Source organism: Glycine max, chromosome 20, assembly GCF_000004515.6.
Source record: "Glycine max cultivar Williams 82 chromosome 20, Glycine_max_v4.0, whole genome shotgun sequence".
Lineage (NCBI taxonomy): Eukaryota > Viridiplantae > Streptophyta > Magnoliopsida > Fabales > Fabaceae > Glycine > Glycine max.
The window spans coordinates 29760380-29778683 of NC_038256.2; the positions used below are offsets into that span (position 1 = coordinate 29760380).

The following is an 18304-nucleotide window of genomic DNA, read 5'->3' on the forward strand; positions in this document are numbered from 1 at the left end:
CTCTATAAAAGTTTTTAGTACCAATCTTAACCTTTTTTTTTTGCCATACCTTTACATCCAAGTTTATCAATGCTAGCTCTATTTAAATTTGCATATTGTCTTTCATTTTATTTCTACTTTGCAAAACAAATAAACATACATACTAAATAAATTGCAAACGACCCGAGCGTATGCACAGGTTACAGACTAGTTGAGAATATAAAAGAGAAATTAAATCTATTTCTATAATCGTATTAATTTATTACATATTATCATTTATTGGAAGGGAAATTAAACCCATAAATCAACCAATGGGAAAAGGGTCAGAATTTTTTGGTCAGAATTATACAATTCCAGCAAATTTAGACCTAGGTTAGCTGATTGTGAATACAATTCCAATTTACTTGAAAGATTCATTCAATAACAACTTTCTCTGTCTACGGCTCTACGACATAGTAAAAATAACCAGCCACTTTCATGAATTGCTGTTTCAGGTCTCTAGGATTAAGATAGTTCTTATCCCTCCAGTTAAACAAAAAGATAAAAAAATAGCACCTATAACTTCAAACAAATAAAGTCTATATATACCTTTTTTTTCCTTCAGAAGTCTGTATATAGCTTAATTTAGCAGTTAGGTTATAATTTAAAATTTACTTTTAATATAATTATATTAAGAGTTTAATGGTCATTAAATAATAGTATAAAAAATTATATTATCATTTAATTACAAATCAGTATTAATATGATTTTTAAGATCATTATTATAAAAATTAATAAATTTATTATTCATGACAATTTGTGATTGAATGATATAGTGCATAATCTTTCTTTCTCTTATATTATTTGTATAATATTTCAAAGTTGAAATATACTTTCGATCTATATAATATGTCACTGGTATATATATCCTCCCTGAGTTAGCATACGGATCCATTGCTATTTGACAAAGAACACCAAATTAAAGGGAACATTCTAGCTATTGTTGCTAAATGCTAATTAACATATATAAGAAATCAATTTAATTCGTTTCCAAGGTCAACTAGTCAATTTTTAAGATTTTTAACAAGTAGAGTAATAGATAAGCAACTGCCAGATGTTTATAGCCAGTGAAAAGTCTGGCCAATTAATTGTTGATTTTGAGGCTACTCTTCATAAATTTCATGTTGACAGGGATTGTTCATGTTGGCCTTTCTTATTTGTGGGAAGCATCTGGTTAGTATATATATGCTATATATAATCTAGCTCGTTCTTGTTCAAGTACTATTTTGCCTCACACATTTTTAGTGCTTGAGTGGTCCAACATGTGGTTTAGGGCAGAGAATGAAGAGAAATTTGGAAGGTTCACTTGAATTACAAGTTACATAATCATGTACATGATGGTGAAATCACATGATTATCCTGTTGTTGATACTCGAAAAGGTACCAACAAGTTTGTTTTTAATTTGTCACTTGCGATGCTGTTTTTCTAATTAGAGAACCAACAATTTTTATAGTGTTCTATACTCCTTTGCCATTATTGGCCCATGGCACGTTGCAATAGATAGTAGTTTTTAGTAATTAGAGAAAAGACTGATCATTTGAACAAAATTTCTTGAGTGACTGTTATAGACCATCAAGCACAAATACATACACCAGCCTACCTAAAGGACTACCTGCAGTATGGATAACAAAAAGCATTATGCAGAAAACAAAACGTGCCTTATATAGGTTGTTAGAAAGGAATAATTCTGTTAGGATATTTTATGATTTTTGCTTATCTTTTGTTAGTGTTGTCGGGAGCTTGTCCCCCCTCCCCCCCTTAGCACCTAGCCTTATATATGTAAGAGGGTGCCTTCCCTTGAGAACCAGAGAGAAATAATATTCAGCTTTCCTTCCTTCCCTTGCTTTTCTGGAGGTACCTAGACCTTGAACGTTAGGATCCATAGAGCAGAATTTTCTGCTCATAACAATTTGGTGCTTTCATTGAGCACTACCACCATGGCTGAAGCAACTCGACCCAAAACCAGAATGGAACACATAGAAGAAGCCATAGCCAAGCTAGACTCCAACCAACTCCGTGTCACCACCAAACTAGATGAACTCATTCAACATATTACTGCGTTGGAAGCCCGTCAACACAACACACCCACACCTCCATCTTTTTCCTCTACGAAGACATTCCTCTCACACACTCCAATATCGACTCTGTCGCTGACTCTGCCACTGTCTTCGCCCCTTAAGTTGACTCCGTCACCCATGCTTACTCCGTCGTCCATGCCAACTCTGCCGCCACACCCCGCACCCTTACGATTCTGTTTCTCATGCTTGTTCCTCATCTAGACACCAACAGCAAGCACCAAGTGCCCCACGTGTTGTCCTCCATCTTCAACCAGCTCGGCCACGCCCATGCCATTGTTTCCCTTGACAACCTCTTAAGTATTGTTGTTCATTATAGTCGTGAAGCGGCTTCACATGACAAGCTTTTGGAACATAGAGACATGGCACTGTTTGAGAGGGGAGTTGTGCCCTATGGGTCTGCCATGGTTGCACGCAAGCGCCAACCAGTTGCTTTTGCATTAGGGACGGCTGCTGACCCAAAGGAGTCTCGTCGGTACAAACCTTGGGATCCTGGAGGACCTTGGTGGACTCGTAACACCTTGAGGACAAGGTGTTTTTAATGGGCCTGGGAATGTTTGATGTGCCATTATTTTCTCCTATTTCTTAACCCTTTTTGCACTATTTTAATTACTGATTAGTCTTAATTGTCAAATTAATTAGGCAGTTTTATTATTTGGGCTCATTCAGCTAATTTGATGTTTTTAATCTAATTTCAGGAATTAATGAAGCATTGAACTTAATCTGGATTTTGGTCGTGGACTTAAAGAGGGCAAATAAAGCAACGTTTACCTTAGTTAATTTCTAATTAGGAGATTGCAATTTTATTTTATGTTGTTCAGTGTTTATTTCGTTTTGGGCCAGAATAATGTAATAGGGCCCAGTGACTTTGAGTGACCCTTATAAATAGAAGCCTTGGGATTCGTGTAAGGGAGGATTCCATTATTCAGAGCATAGGGTTTTAAGGTTTTACGTTTTTAGCTTTGGATTACTGTTCACGTTAAGGCATTTTGCATTTTTTCTGCTTTCAATTGCAATTTCGTTTTTCCTGTTCCTTCTTCTGTTTTCATTTACATTTTATGCCTTTAGCTTCATTTACGTTTCTGCTTCTAGTTTCATTTACGTTTTCTGCTTTTAGTTTCATTTATGTTTTCTGCTTTTGTTGAAATTATGGAAGGCTAAATTTCTGATGTTGTTTCCTTCTGAGGATGAAGCTTAACTCTCTTCGAGGTTCTGTTTATAACGTAGCTTCCTGGCAGTTTTCCCTTCACCAATTAACCCACATTCATTAATGTTAACCTATGCACGCTTCGTGTTCGATTAATTGCCTCTGAGCTTAACTTATGTTCATGCTTAATGAACGAAGGGTTAATTGGTGTATGTGTTGCCTAATCACGTATTGACAACCCTAAGTTGATTTTCGCTTAGTAAATTAAAATAGGGTTGGATTAAGTGGTTAACTGTTAGGGACAAATTCTTCATAACCTAGGACAAGATAATGGCTTCTGAATCAGAGGAAACAACATGTTTTTACTATTATTAATTTTGTATTTCAGTTTGCTTGCTCTTTAATTCACAAAACAAACAAGCCCCCCAATCGTTACTGTTATTACAAAGCATATTATGAACATTTGGTTAGTCATTGCTCGTTGGGAAACGACCTAGGCTCACTTCCTAGTTACTGCATTTTAATGTTTATTTGATTCGGGTATGGCCTCGATCAAATTTGGCGCCGTTGCCGGGGAGCAGTGTCCAAGGTTCATAATAGCTAGTGATTCGTGTTTTATGTTTAGTTGTTTTATGCTTTCGTGTTGTGTTAGTGTTGTTTAGTGTCTTGTTATTTTGTTTAGTGTGGTGTTTTGTTTTAGTTTTTATGTTCAGCGCTTCCCCTATTTCAGTTTTTGCGTTTTGCTGTGAATAGTTCTTTGCGACGGATTTAGCGACCACTTTTGCTGACCTGGAAAAGAGAGTAGTAGTGCAAATCCATTAGTGACTGAATTAGTGACTGTTGTTGACAATTTAATTGGCGATTTTTGTTTTGATAGTTAGGGTTGTTATTTTTGGCTGAATTTTGGTGTGGTAGGTTCTTTTGACTCAAATTTTGTATGAAAAATGCTAGGAACACTTGTTGTGGCTAGATTTGAGAGATTCAAAAAAATTTGAGAACTTGTGTTTAGCAAAACTTCAAACAGCCATAACTTTTGCTCCGGGTATCAGAATGACTATTATTATATAAGTATTTGGGGTAGAAAAAAATTTCCCATATTGTGGCATCCTGCCAAAGGCCGGCTGAGGTCTCTAACTAGCCATAATCGCTTGTTTACTAGTTTTTTTTATTTTTTTTTATTTTTCAAGTTTTATTGTTTTATTTTTCTAAAATTTCCTTAGGTAGTTTCCATAGTTAAACTTTGAATTTTTGTCTGAAAATTTTTGTGCTATCTTTTCATGATTTTAGGGTGTTGCTCATCAAATTTCAAGTTATTTGGATATCATTTGATGGTAGCTATAGTTCAAACCTACACTCTTACTTGCATAAGAAGACAACTAGTTGTGCATGCTGAATGTAGTGTATGACTAGAGGAAATCCATTTGACTTACAACCCTTTGATCCTGAGATAGATAGGACATTTCATAGAATAGTTAGACATCATTTTATACCTTTTGAGCATCCTGAGCATTCTGTTACTGGTGAGTCTGTGCATTCTGTGGTTGGTGATTTTGAACATCCTGATTTTGAGCATTATAATTTTGAACATTCTGAGAACATGGCACAACCTCCACCCCGTGAGAGGACTCTAAGGGAAATGGCTGCACCTGATTTCACCTACGAAAGCTTGTGCATCCAATACCATGATGAGGATGTCCCATATGTTCTTAAAACTGGACTGATCCATTTGCTTCCAAAGTTTCATGGCCTTGCAGGTGAAGACCCGCACAAACATCTGAAAGAATTCCATATTGTCTGCTCCACCATGAAACCATCAGATGTCCAGGAGGATCACATATTTCTAAAGGCTTTTCCTCATTCTTTAGAGGGAGTGGCAAAGGACTGGCTATATTACCTTGCTCCAAGGTCCATCACGAGCTGGGATGACCTCAAGAGAGTATTCTTAGAAAATTTTTTCCCTGCTTCCAGGACCACGACCATCAGAAAGGATATTTCAGGCATTAGGCAACTCAGTGGAGAGAGTCTATATGAATACTGGGAGAGATTTAAAAAACTATGTGCCAGTTGCTCTCACCACCAGATTTCTGAGCAACTTCTTCTCCAATATTTTTATGAAGGACTCAGTAACATAGAGAGAAGTATGATAGATGCTGCCAGTGGTGGAGCCCTTGGAGACAAGACCCCTGTTGAAGCCAGAAATTTAATTGAGAAGATGGCTTCCAACTCCTAACAGTTTAGCACCAGAAATGATGCTATAGTCATTAGAGGAGTGCATGAAGTAGCCACAAACTCATCTGCATCATCTGAAACTAAGAAGCTTGAAGGTAAACTAGATGCCTTGGTTAACCTGGTAACCCAGCTGGCCTTGAATCAGAAATTTGTACCTGTCACAAGACTCTGTGGTTTATGTTCCTCTGCCGACCACCATACAGACCTTTTCCATTCTGTGCAACAATCTGGAGCAATTGAACAACCTAAAGCTTATGCTGCAAACATCTACAATAGACCTCCTCAACCTCAGTAGAAAAATCAGCCACAATAGAACAATTATGACCTCTCTAGCAACAGGTACATTCCCGGGTGGAGGAATCATCCCAACCTTAGATGGTCGAGTCCTTCACAACAACAGCAACAACAACAATAACCTTATTTTCAAAATGCTGCTGGCCCAAGTAGACCATACGTTCCTCCACCAATCCAGCAACAACAATAGCAACAGCCCCAGAAACAACAAATAGTTGAGGCCCCTCCGCAACCTTCCCTTGAAGAACTTGTGAGGCAAATGACTATGCAAACATGCAGTTTCAACAAGAGACCAGAGCCTCCATTCAGAGCTTAACTAATTAGATGGGACAATTGGCTACACAGTAAATCAACAACAATCCCAGAATTCTGACAGATTACCTTCTCAATCTGTCTAGAATCCCAAAAATGTGAGTGCCATTACATTGAGGTCAGGAAAGCAGTGTCAAGGACCTCAACCAGCAACATCTTCCTCATCCACAAATGAACCTGCCCAACTTCACTCTACTCCAGAAAAAGATGATGACAAAAATTTAAAGAGTAAGTTACCTAACAATTTCTGTGCAGGTGAATCTTCTACTGGTAATTATGACTTACAGAAGCAACATATCCCTCTTCCATTCCCTCCAAGAGCAATTTCCAACAAAAAAATGGAAGAGACAGAGAAGGAGATCTTGGAAACATTTAGAAAAGTAGAGGTAAACATACCTCTACTGGATGCAATAAAGCAAATTTCAAGATATGCTAAATTCTTGAAAGAGCTGTGCACTAATAAGCGGAAGCTTAAAGGAAGTGAAAGAATTAGCATGGGTAGAAATGTCTCCGCATTGATTGGTAAATATGTTCCCCAAATCCCTGAAAAATGTAAAGATCCAGGTACATTCAGCATACCTTGTATTATAGGGAACAGTAAGTTTGACAATGCCATGCTAGATTTAGGAGCTTCTGTTAGTGTTATACCTCTGTCTATTTTTAATTCTCTATCTCTTGGTCCTTTGCAGTCAACTGATGTGGTAATTCATTATCTAATAGAAGTGTTGTCTATCCTGCTGGTTTCATAGAGGATGTCTTAGTTAGAGTTGGTGAACTGATTTTCCCTGTTGATTTTTATATTTTGAATATGGTGGAAGGATTTTCTCAAGGATCAGTTCCCATCATTCTAGGCAGACCTTTTATGAAAACTGCTAGAACTATGATAGATGTATATGCATGCACACTATCTATGGAGTTTGGTGATATAACTGTTCATTTTAATATTCTTGATGCTATGAAACACCCATCTGAAGATCTTTCTATATTTCATGCTAAAATAATTGACCATATTGTTGATGAATACATGACTGATCTTCATTCTAATCTGCATGCTTGTCACTCTTCATGCATTGAATCTGAATTTGTACTTGATCATATGTCTGAATTTGATGCTGAGAGTAAATTTGAAATTGATATTGATTACATGTTTTGTGATGTTTTACCTCTTGAGATTGATTTTCTAGTGTCAGATAGAACTAACCATGTTTCAGGAAGTACATATACCTCTGACTTTCTTTATGAGGTACAGGCTGAGAAACCATCTCTTTCTACCACTATCCAGCCGCCCACACCAGAATTGAAGCCTCTGCCATCAAATTTAAAATATGCTTACTTAGATGATAGCAAAAGTTTTCCAGTAATTATTTTTGCCTCCCTTGTTGATGAGCAAGAGGAGAAGCTATTATCAGTTCTCAAGAAGCATAAGAAGGCTATAGGCTGGACTCTGGCGCACATTCCTGGTATTAGCCCATCCACATGTATGCATCGGATAAATTTAGAGGAGGGGGCTAAACCATTAAGACAGCCACATAGAATACGCAACCCGGTAATTCTTGATGTAGTGAAGAAGGAGGTAACCAAGCTTTTGCAAGCTGTAATCATTTATCCTATCTCCAACAACCAATGGGTGAGTCCCGTCCAGGTAGTCCCGAAGAAAACCGACCTCACCGTGATAAAAAATGAGAAGGAGGAGCTGATTCCTACTCGGGTGTAGAACAGTTGGAGAGTCTGCATCGACTATAGGAGGCTGAACCAGGTTACCAAAAAGGACCATTTTCCCCTACCATTCATTGACCAGATGCTTGAACGCCTGGCAGGTAAATCTCACTACTGTTTCCTTGATGGTTTTTCTGGTTATATACAAATCACTATTGCTCCTGAGGATCAGGAAAAGACCACATTCACCTGCCCCTTCGGCACTTTTGCCTATAGGAGGATGCCTTTCGGCCTATGCAATGCCCCTGGTACCTTGCAGCGGTGCATGATCAGTATTTTTAGTGATTTTTTAGAAAATTGCATAGAGGTGTTTATGGATGATTTCATTGTATATGGATCCTCTTTTGATGTTTGTTTGGATAGTTTGGAAAAGGTTTTGAATAGATGCATTGAAACTAACCTTGTTCTAAATTTTGAAAAATGTCATTTTATGGTTGAGCAAGGTATAGTTTTAGGCCACATTATTTCCAATAAGGGCATTGAAGTAGATCCTGCAAAAATTTCTGTTATTTCACAATTGCCTTACTCCTCTTGCGTGCGAGAGGTGCGATCTTTTTTCTTGGTCATGCAGGATTCTACAGGCGCTTTATAAGAGACTTTAGCAAAGTAGCCTTTCCACTATCCAACTTGTTGCAAAAGGAGGTGGAGTTTGACTTTAATGATAAATGCAAAGAGGCTTTTGATTGCCTCAAAAGAGCACTGACTACCACCCCCATCATTCAGGCACCCGACTGGACAGCTCCTTTTGAGCTTATGTGTGATGCATCAAATTATGCATTGGGGGCTGTCCTTGCCCAGAAAATTGATAAATTGCCTAGGGTGATATATTATGCTTCTAGGACTTTAGATGCTACCCAAGCGAATTATACTACTACTGAGAAAGAGCTACTAGCCATAGTTTTTGCTCTTGAAAAATTTTGTTCTTATTTGCTTGGTACTCGCATTATTGTTTATACTGACCGTGCAGCTCTAAAGTACTTGTTGAAGAAGGCTGATTCAAAGCCTAGGTTGATCCGATGGATGCTCTGGCTCTAAGAGTTTGACTTGGAGATCCGTGATAGGAGCGGAGCACAAAATTTAGTTGTTGATCATTTGAGTCAGATCGAACGTGTGTCTGATGAGGATTCACCCATTCGGGATGATTTCCCGAATGATCATTTGTATATACTGTATAGTATTTCTGATTCTCTTTCTACTCCCTGGTTTGCTAACATTGTCAATTATTTAGTTGCTTCTGTTTTTCCTCCCTTAGCATCTAAGGCTCAAAAAGATAAAATTAAAAGTGATGCTAAGCATTTTATTTGGGATGACCCCTACTTGTGGAAATTGTGCAGTGATCTGGTCATTAGGCGATGCATTCCAGATCATGAGACTGACTCAGTCCTGCAGTTCTGTCATTCTTCCACACCGGGAGGTCATCTGGGTGTTCAAAGGACAGCTCGCAAAGTGCTTGACTGTGGCTTTTATTGGCCTACAATCTTTAAAGATGCGTGGAAGATCTATAGCACTTATGAGCAGTGTCAGAAAGCAAGAAGTGCACTTACATGGCGACAACAAATGCTTCAGCAACCTATGCTATTCTGTGAGGTGTTTCATGTTTGGGGCATAGATTTCATGGGCCCTTTTCTTGTCTCTTTTGTTTATGTTTACATTCTCCTTGTAGTTGATTATGTTTCAAAATGGGTGGAAGTCAAGCCCACTAGAACTAATGATGCTAAGGTTGTTGCAGATTTTGTCAGATCTAATCTGTTTTGCAGGTTTGGAGTACCTAAAGAAATCGTTAGTGATCAAGGAACCCATTTTTGCAACAAATCAATGCATGCCTTGCTTAAAAAGTACGAGGTTGTACACAGGGTATCCACACCATACCACCCCCAAACCAATGGACAGGCAGAAATTTCTAACAGGGGGATCAAGAGAATTTTAGAGAAGATTGTGTAGCCAAGTAGGAAAGATTGGAGTACCAGGCTTGATGATGCTCTTTGGGCACATCGGACTGCCTACAAAGCACCCATAGGAATGTCTCCTTATCGGGTTGTCTTTGGAAAGGCATGTCATCTTCCAGTGGAGATTGAGCACAAAGCATACTGGGCAGTGAAGACCTGCAACTTCTCTATGGATCAAGCTGGTGAGGAAAGAAAGTTGCAACTGAGTGAGTTAGATGAGATCCACCTAGAAGCCTACGAGAATGCCAAGTTCTACAAAGAAAAGACCAAGAAGTTCCATGATAGCATGATAATTAAGAAGGACTTCATGGTTGGGCAAAAAGTGTTATTGTATAATTCTAGGCTTGGACTCATGAGTGGTAAGTTGAGGTCTAAGTGGATTGGTCCTTTTGTTGTTACTAATGTTTTTCCTTATGGTACAGTTGAGATAAAAAACGACTCCACAAACAAGAGCTTCAAGGTCAATGGACACCGACTTAAGCAATTCCTCACAAACCCTTCTTTAGTGGACATAGTGGTGGAAGAGACTTCCTTACTCCACCCTACTCTTCCTCCACCATGACTTAGGGAGTTCTTCTTTTCCTATCTCCTTCTTTGCTTTTATTACATTTGTCCGATTCTATTTGATGGTTTAATTGCTTTTAATCTTTCAATTGTGCTACATTGAGGACAATGTGTTGTTTAAGTATGTGGGGGGGGGGGGGTGTTCTTTGGTTTTGCTAGTTTTGTTGGTTTTGTTAATTTTGTTAGTTGTGTTAATTTGTTAATTTTGTTAGTTTTGTTGGGTTTCTAGTTTAATATTTTAGGTCAATTCTGTTTGCATGTACAACTTTGCATATTTTTCTTTGAATTATAGGATATGTTCAAGTAATGGGTAATTGTTTTGAAAATAAAAGTCTCTTGACATTTTGTGATTTGAAATCCTTGTTTTTCCTCTACATGTCATGATAGTTTTGAAAGCTCAATTTGAAAGTGATAAGTTTACCTTTGGGAGAATTTAAGCCATCCATCATCATAATCATTTGGTGTGTTTTGCCCCATTGATTGCTTGCACAATAGCCTTGGCTTGATTCTTGTTGATGCTTCCTAATTCACATGAATATTTGGAAATGATTTAGGCAATTTTGTTCTTATAAGCCTCTAGCCAAATGGACTTACCTTGAATTAATCCCTTTGATAACCCTTTGAGCCTATGTTCCCCTTTCTTTGTTTTGAAGCTCATTACAAGCCTTAAGTGAAAAACCATGATCTCACCTTAACCTTAAGGAATTTTGGAGCTTTGGAATTGTTTTGGGAATAAGTGTGGGGGGGTTTTGTTGGATAACATGTTTTGTTGGCTATGCTTCATGATGTATTTTTGGGCCATACTGATGTACATTGTATATGGGTTATAAGGGAGGATTCGTGTAAGGGAGGATTCCATTATTCAGAGCATAGGGTTTTAAGGTTTTACATTTTTAGATTTGGATTACTGTTCACGTTAGGCATTTTACATTTTTTTTGCTTTCAATTGCAATTTCGTTTTTCCTGTTCCTTCTTCTGCTTTCATTTACGTTTTATGCCTTTAGCTTCATTTACGTTTCTGCTTCTAGTTTCATTTACGTTTTCTGCTTTTAGTTTCATTTACGTTTTCTGCTTTTGTTGAAATTATGGAAGGCTAAATTTCTGATGTTGTTTCCTTCTGAGGACGAAGCTTAACTCTCTTCGAGGTTCTGTTTATAACGTAGCTTCCTGACAGTTTTCCCTTCACCAATTAACCCACATTCGTTAATGTTAACCTATGCACGCTTCATGTTCGATTAATTGCCTCAGAGCTTAACTTACGTTCATGCTTAATGAACGAAGGGTTAATTGGTGTATGTGTTGCCTAATCATGTATTGACAACCCTAAGTTGATTTTCGCTTAGTAAATTAAAATATGGTTGGATTAAGTGGTTAACTGTTAGGGACGAATTCTTCATAACCTAGGACAAGAGAATGACTTTTGAATCAGAGGAAACAACACGTTTTTACTATTATTAATTTCGTATTCCAGTTCGCTTGTTCTTTAATTCACAAAACAAACAACCCCCCCAATCGTTATTAATTTCATATTATGAACATTTGGTTAATCATTGCTCGTTGGGAAATGACCTAGGCTCACTTCCTAGTTACTGCATTTTAATGTTTATTTGATTTGGGTACGACCTCGATCAATGTTAGAGACCAGCAAGTACAAATACATACACCAGCCTACCTAAAGGACTACTTGTAGTATGGATAACAGAGAGCATTATGTAGAAAACAAAACGTGCACTACTAGAAAATATGCTTTTTACATCGGTTATTTAGGACTTTCAACATCGGTTATTAACCGATGTTGAAAGTATCGACGTTGAAAGTATTAACGTTAACATCGGTTTCTGAAAACCGATGTTAACGTAAAAATGATAACATCGATTATTTAAATAACTGATGTTATATATTAATAATAACACAAAAAAGGTATCAATGTTCATAGCAGCGTTGGAAGTTGACATCGGTTTTTGTAGAAAACCGATGTTAACGTTAATAGTTAACATCAGTTTTTGTAGAAAATCGATGTTAACGTTTTGGAAGTTAACATCGGTTTTTGGAAAAACCGATGTTAACTTTGTTCGTTAACATCGGTTTTTTTAAAAAACCGATTTTGTTATTAGGAATTTTTTTAATACACTGTCTGTTTTTTCAATAAACCCAAAAATTAACCTGTAACTTTGAAATCAGACCACACAACACAACATATATCATTTACATTCTGTTTTGAAACAGTTTTTAGTAGAAAGCTAGCTAGTAAACTATCAATTGTAAAAAATCAATTGATAACTATATGTCAATAAAGAATTTATTATAACTATGAATAAAGAATATTCAATTAATGTTAAAAGGTTACATCAATTGTAAAAAATGTAAAGCAAGGTAGTAAACTAATTAATTAAACTAAAATTACAAAGTTGCTTAACATCCTACGTTGCCTAACATCCTAACTAAAATTACAAGCTAGTAAACTAAGTTTCATTTCTAACTTTGAGATAATAGTTTGCCCATTGGATGCGAAGCGCCTTCAATGTGTCTGATTCCAATGGTCTAACATCATTAAAATACTACATGATAAAATAAAACATAAGTTAATAATATAATACCAATGATAAGAAAATCAAATTTGTTTCAAATAAACAATTATCATTTAAGATCTGGTTAATGTGAAGGCCAGATATGGGAGGAGTGACAAAAACTTTAGTTCATTGCTTCAAGTAGTGCACGATATGCTTCCAGAGGAAAACACGTTGCCTAAAAGTTACTATCAGGAAAAGAAGATACTGTGTCCGATGGGTATGGAGTATCAGAAGATTCATGCTTACCCGAATGATTGCATATTGTACAAACATGAATTTGAAGAAATGTCCAAATTCCCTAGGTGTGGGGTATCACAATACAAGGTCAAGGATGATGAAGAGTGTAGCATTGATTAAAACTCAAAGAAGGGCCCCCCAGCGAAGGTGTTGTGGTATCTGCCGATTGTTCCAAGGTTTAAGCATTTTTTTGCTAATGGAGATGACGCTAAAGACCTTACATGGCATGCAAATGGCAGAAGATAGATCGTTTTGTTTTTGAATTTTGGCAAAGAGGCAAGAAATCTTAGGCTTGGACTAGCCAATGATGGAATGAATCCATATGGCAATTTAAGCACTCAACACAGTTCATGGCTAGTTCTACTAGTAATTTACAATTTGCCTCCTTGGTTGTGCATGAAGCGAAAATACATGATGTTGTCCATCATGATATCGGGCCCAAGACAACCAGGAAATGACATTGATGTTTATCTAAGTCTGTGATTGAAGACCTGACAAAGTTGTGGGACGAAGGGTGTTAGTCGTTTTATACGACTAACTTTTGTATAGAAACTTTTGATAATTATATAGAATTCCTCCAAGTTACAGTTCTTTATGTAGGATTGTAAATACTTCTGGTTAATAAATTGATCATTACTCATTATAATCTTCTGCTTGTAATTAATGTAAATTTCAATTCTATTTTAGGTGAAAAAGGAGATTTTGTGAAGTGCTGAATCTGGTGTCTCGCTAAGCCTGGTTTGTGCACTTAGCGAGTATGTCCCGCTAAGCAAGGCACTAGCGCACTCAGCGAGACACAAGAATCTAGAAGAGAATCTGCCTTGCAAGCATGTGCTCAGCACGTTGTCGCTCGCTAAGCGAGTCATTTGTCATCTTCCAGGCTAAGTGCGAGATTGACGCTGAGCCACAGTTCACTAATGCGCGCTAAGCGTAAGATTGGCGCTCAGTGAGAGGCCACCGACATGATTTCCATATAAAACCTAAAAACATAGAATTGGAAGGGAGCATGTGCTTGCTGAAAAGACTCTTGTCCAAGGTCACGAATCATATCCTCCAAGCGATCGCCCATTTCTACATCAAACGGTTCAGATTGGGACCCACTCTACAGGTCTATCAATTCACCATGCCATATCAACATGGTGTAATTCTTCTTCATCCCATCACACAATAGATGCTCCCGTATGTTGTCCAGTATTTTTCATCTTCCGTTCAAACAATTGATGCAAGGACAATAATATTTTCCGTCCTCATCCGGTCTACTTCTTTCGAAGGCAAATTACAAGAACTCTTCGATGCCTTCCTCATATGCAGGGCTCATGCGACTTTCATTCATCCAACTTCGATTCATCTAAATAATAACTTTGTGATACTCACAAAGTTATTCAATGCATGAAAATCTCACTTTTTATTATAGGTGTGGCCCTATCCCATTCAAGAAGACCTTTTTTAATGGTAGCTTCATACATCAAGGTTAATTCTATTTTGTTAAATTTCACAAAATTTTGGCAGCATTTCACATTGGTCTCCAAGTACACAACATGAAATTGGTGAAGTTAATTTCCCAATAATCAAGTATGCACTCAGAGAACAACTAGAAATGCATTGTACCAAAATTTCATCAAATTAAACAAAATAATGTTAACCTTAACGCATGAATCTACCATAAAAATATTAGTCTCCCCAAACTATCCAAACGGACAATTCAAGATTGAATACAATGATTAATGCAAACTGTCCGCAAGAATCATTGCATTCAGTCTCAAACGGGAATCTAAGGTTCACTCGTCATGAACATAATTTGTATAGGATATATCAATTGTCATTAATGGCAGTGAACAAGTAATAAAAACGTTAATTGGTAACAAATATTTGTACTTATGATGATGAGCAGCACAGTCCAAAATGAAAGCAACAATCCAATACTTAACTCAATGGCCACCTACATGAATCATCATTCCGAAAAACAGATATCAATATGTGACAATAAGTAGGCTTAAAGTATGACAGGACTATTAATTAATTCAAGGAGGCATATTGTAGTTGTTAGTCGTCTTATATGACTAACTTTTGTATAGAAAACATTTTCCTAAACTTGTATAGTTTCCCCAATTTATAGTTATTTTGTAGGAATTTGTAAATAAATCTTGTTTTATTGTTATAGTTGTCTCTAGAATATTTTTCATGGGATTTAATGATAAAATATGTGCAATTTCAGGTTAAAAGAGGTTAAGTCATGAAGTGTTGAAAGTGGCAGTTGGGCTCAGCTCACCATTTGGGCTAAGCATGCATACCATGCTAAGCGCAGCTTCAGCACGCTTAGCGCTATAAAAGAATCTGGCAGAGCATCAATATCAAGGTCGCGCGCTAAGCACGAGATTTGCTCGCTAAGCGTAGCTGTTGTCTTCAGCCAGACTCAACACATGAAGGGCGCTAAGCTCAAATCCACTAACTCGTGCTAAGCGCGAGGGTGGCGCTAAGCGCAACGTCGCGAGTTTAGAGCCTATTTAAAGCTGACAATCCAGAGAATCACCATTACACCACAGTGCCTATTTCGAGAAAGGAGCTCTGGAGGAAGTAAGAGGAGCAACTTTTGCAGAGAGACCTAGGTTTTGTAATTAGAGAGAGATTAGTGAGTTGTAGAGTGATTGTGAGATGCTAAGAAGAGGAGAAGGGATCCCCCTTCTTGTGTAAGGAATGATTATTCTCTACTCTTAATCTCATTTGTGTTAAGGTTTTTCTGTATGGCTGGCTAAACACCCCTTTTGGGAATTTCTAAGGAACAACTTATGTAATTACTTTAATATCTAATTGATTGTTTTTTCCATGTTCAATGCTTCTTTCAATGCTTAATTTCTGCATGCTCTTGGTCTGATCACCCATTTGTGTGTACAGTTAGGTGACTTTAGCATTGGGAAATATACTGTTACCTTAGAACTTGATAGAAGCAGGATTGAAACTTAGTCTTAAATGAGGGATTTGCGGATTAAGTTTTGGTTTTAAATATGTTGTTACGATAATGCTGTTTAAGTTAAGCCTGGTCTTACAAGAGGGATCTGCGGACGAAGCTTAGGTTAAATTAGTCTAAACTTGCGAGGGATCGAGGTTTAGTAAATTAGACCACAACATAGAACATAAAAGCATGATTGATTAGAGAAATATCCTTATATGCATCAGCTTGTTTCTTAGAAAGACCCAACACTTTTACCTACTGCTGTCAATCTTACTTACTTGCATTTTTACTGTTTTTAGCCTAGACTTAGTTTAATTCTATTCTAAACCATCAATTATCAATGTTTCTTTCAACAATGCCTTATTTTTGAATTTAACTCTGTTTAATACTAGTTTCCCTGAGTTCGATACTCGGATTCATCCGTTTTAATTTTAAATACTTGACGACTCGGTGCGCTTTCCAGCGAATCGGATTTCCCTTGAACATACTTGTATAAAGAAAAATTGGACCAAAAAGTAACTGTAGGAGAAATCTAACAATAGTGCATGCTAGCTGCACTATATTTTGAATTTATCAATTCACGTCGTCAGTGTCTCAAAAATCATAACTCTAACTACCATACACAATAGTGAGGACAGTCATACAATCTCAATAAGTCAAACAGTTTCAAATTTTACTTTTGTAAGTAGTTCTTCAAGATAGTCTTCAAAGAATCCTTTACCATTTAATTCACTATAGACAATACTTTTTGCCACGCAATTAATTTCTAGCACAATGCTAAAGTTGCACACTTTGTATTAATGGCATGATTGTATCTTTTTCTTATTATGATCTACATATCTCAGACTAGTTATTAAGGGTTCATATTTGTAGAAATTAACCACTTACTTCATCCTCTCCTCTGTTTTCTAGAATATTTAGACAAAGGGATTCTAGTTTGGCCTCTGATGAATCAAAGGAATTTTAGTTTGGCCTCTGATGAATCAAAGGGATTCTAGTTTGTGCAGACTATTTTCAAAACCAGTCTGGATTGTTGAGACATATCCTACTAGTGAAAGGGGTGATTTTGGTCTAACAAGCTGCACACAACACTCTCCATGTCCATGTTATTGGAATTACTAAATTTTAAAAAGGAAAATAGAACACGCATACTATGGGAGAAGGTTGTTATATCCTAGGCATCTATGGGAGAAGGTTGTTATATCCTAGGCATCTAAGCATAAGATTATGTAATATGAAGCCTTATTTAATAAACATGGTGGTGTTTGTTAAGTAGCTTTGAAATTTCAAAGAAACTAAGGTAGCATTTCATGGACAACTTAAAATGGGTGAGTGCAGATTTAAAGTGAGCACAAAATAGCACAACATACATAAACTACAACCACTACTAGCTAGGAATTATGATTAAAAACTAGAGCCACTACTAAGGTGTTTTGACCCATCGGGTGCCTTGTTTTTGTTTAAATTAAGCTATTGTTTATTGTCACTAATGGACACTTATTATTTGATAACATTAAGAACAAGGATGTTGTTTCTTGGAGCAGTATGATTAGGAGCTATGATAGGAGTGGGTTGCTTCAAGAAACATTGGACCTTTTGAGAGATATGCATGTTATGAGAGTCAAGCCTAGTGAAATTGGAATGATAAGCATCACACATGTCTTGGAAGAACTCGCTGATTTGAAATTGGGGAAAGCCATGCTTGCTTATGTAATGAGAAATGGGAAGTGTGGAAAATCAAGAGTTCCTCTATGTACTGCTTTGATTGATATGTATGTTAAATGTGAAAATTTAGCTTATGCGAGAAGGGTTTTTGATGGCTTGTCTAAGGCTAGTATCATTTGTTGGACTGCTATGATTGCAGCCTATATTCATTGCAATAATTTGAATGAAGGTATGTTTCCAAATGAAATTATGATGCTTAGTTTGGTCAAAGAATGTGGCACAACATGAGCTTTAGAATTAGGCAACTTGTTACATGCTTTCACATATTGCAGGTCTGTCTATGCTATTAACTGAATCCTACTAAGAAAAAAAATAAAAACTTTGTCCTTTGTAATATGACTCGGAATTTTAGGTACATGACAACAATTGAACTCATTGTAGCCATAGGCACCAACAATTGAACACAAGGATGTTGTAATTGCAAGTTTCCCTCTTCACCAAAGCATACATATATATAGAAGATGTCAAGACTTCACCATAATATTTTGAAAAAAGTGTGCTCTAATATAATTTATATCAG

General features: G+C 36.9%; 1 pseudogene; it reads left to right on the forward strand.

Moving 5' to 3' along the window:
• Window positions 1-2232: 2232 nt before the first annotated feature.
• Window positions 2233-18088, forward strand: LOC106797669 (pentatricopeptide repeat-containing protein At5g44230-like; annotated as a pseudogene).
• The last annotated feature ends 216 nt before the right edge of the window (window positions 18089-18304 follow it).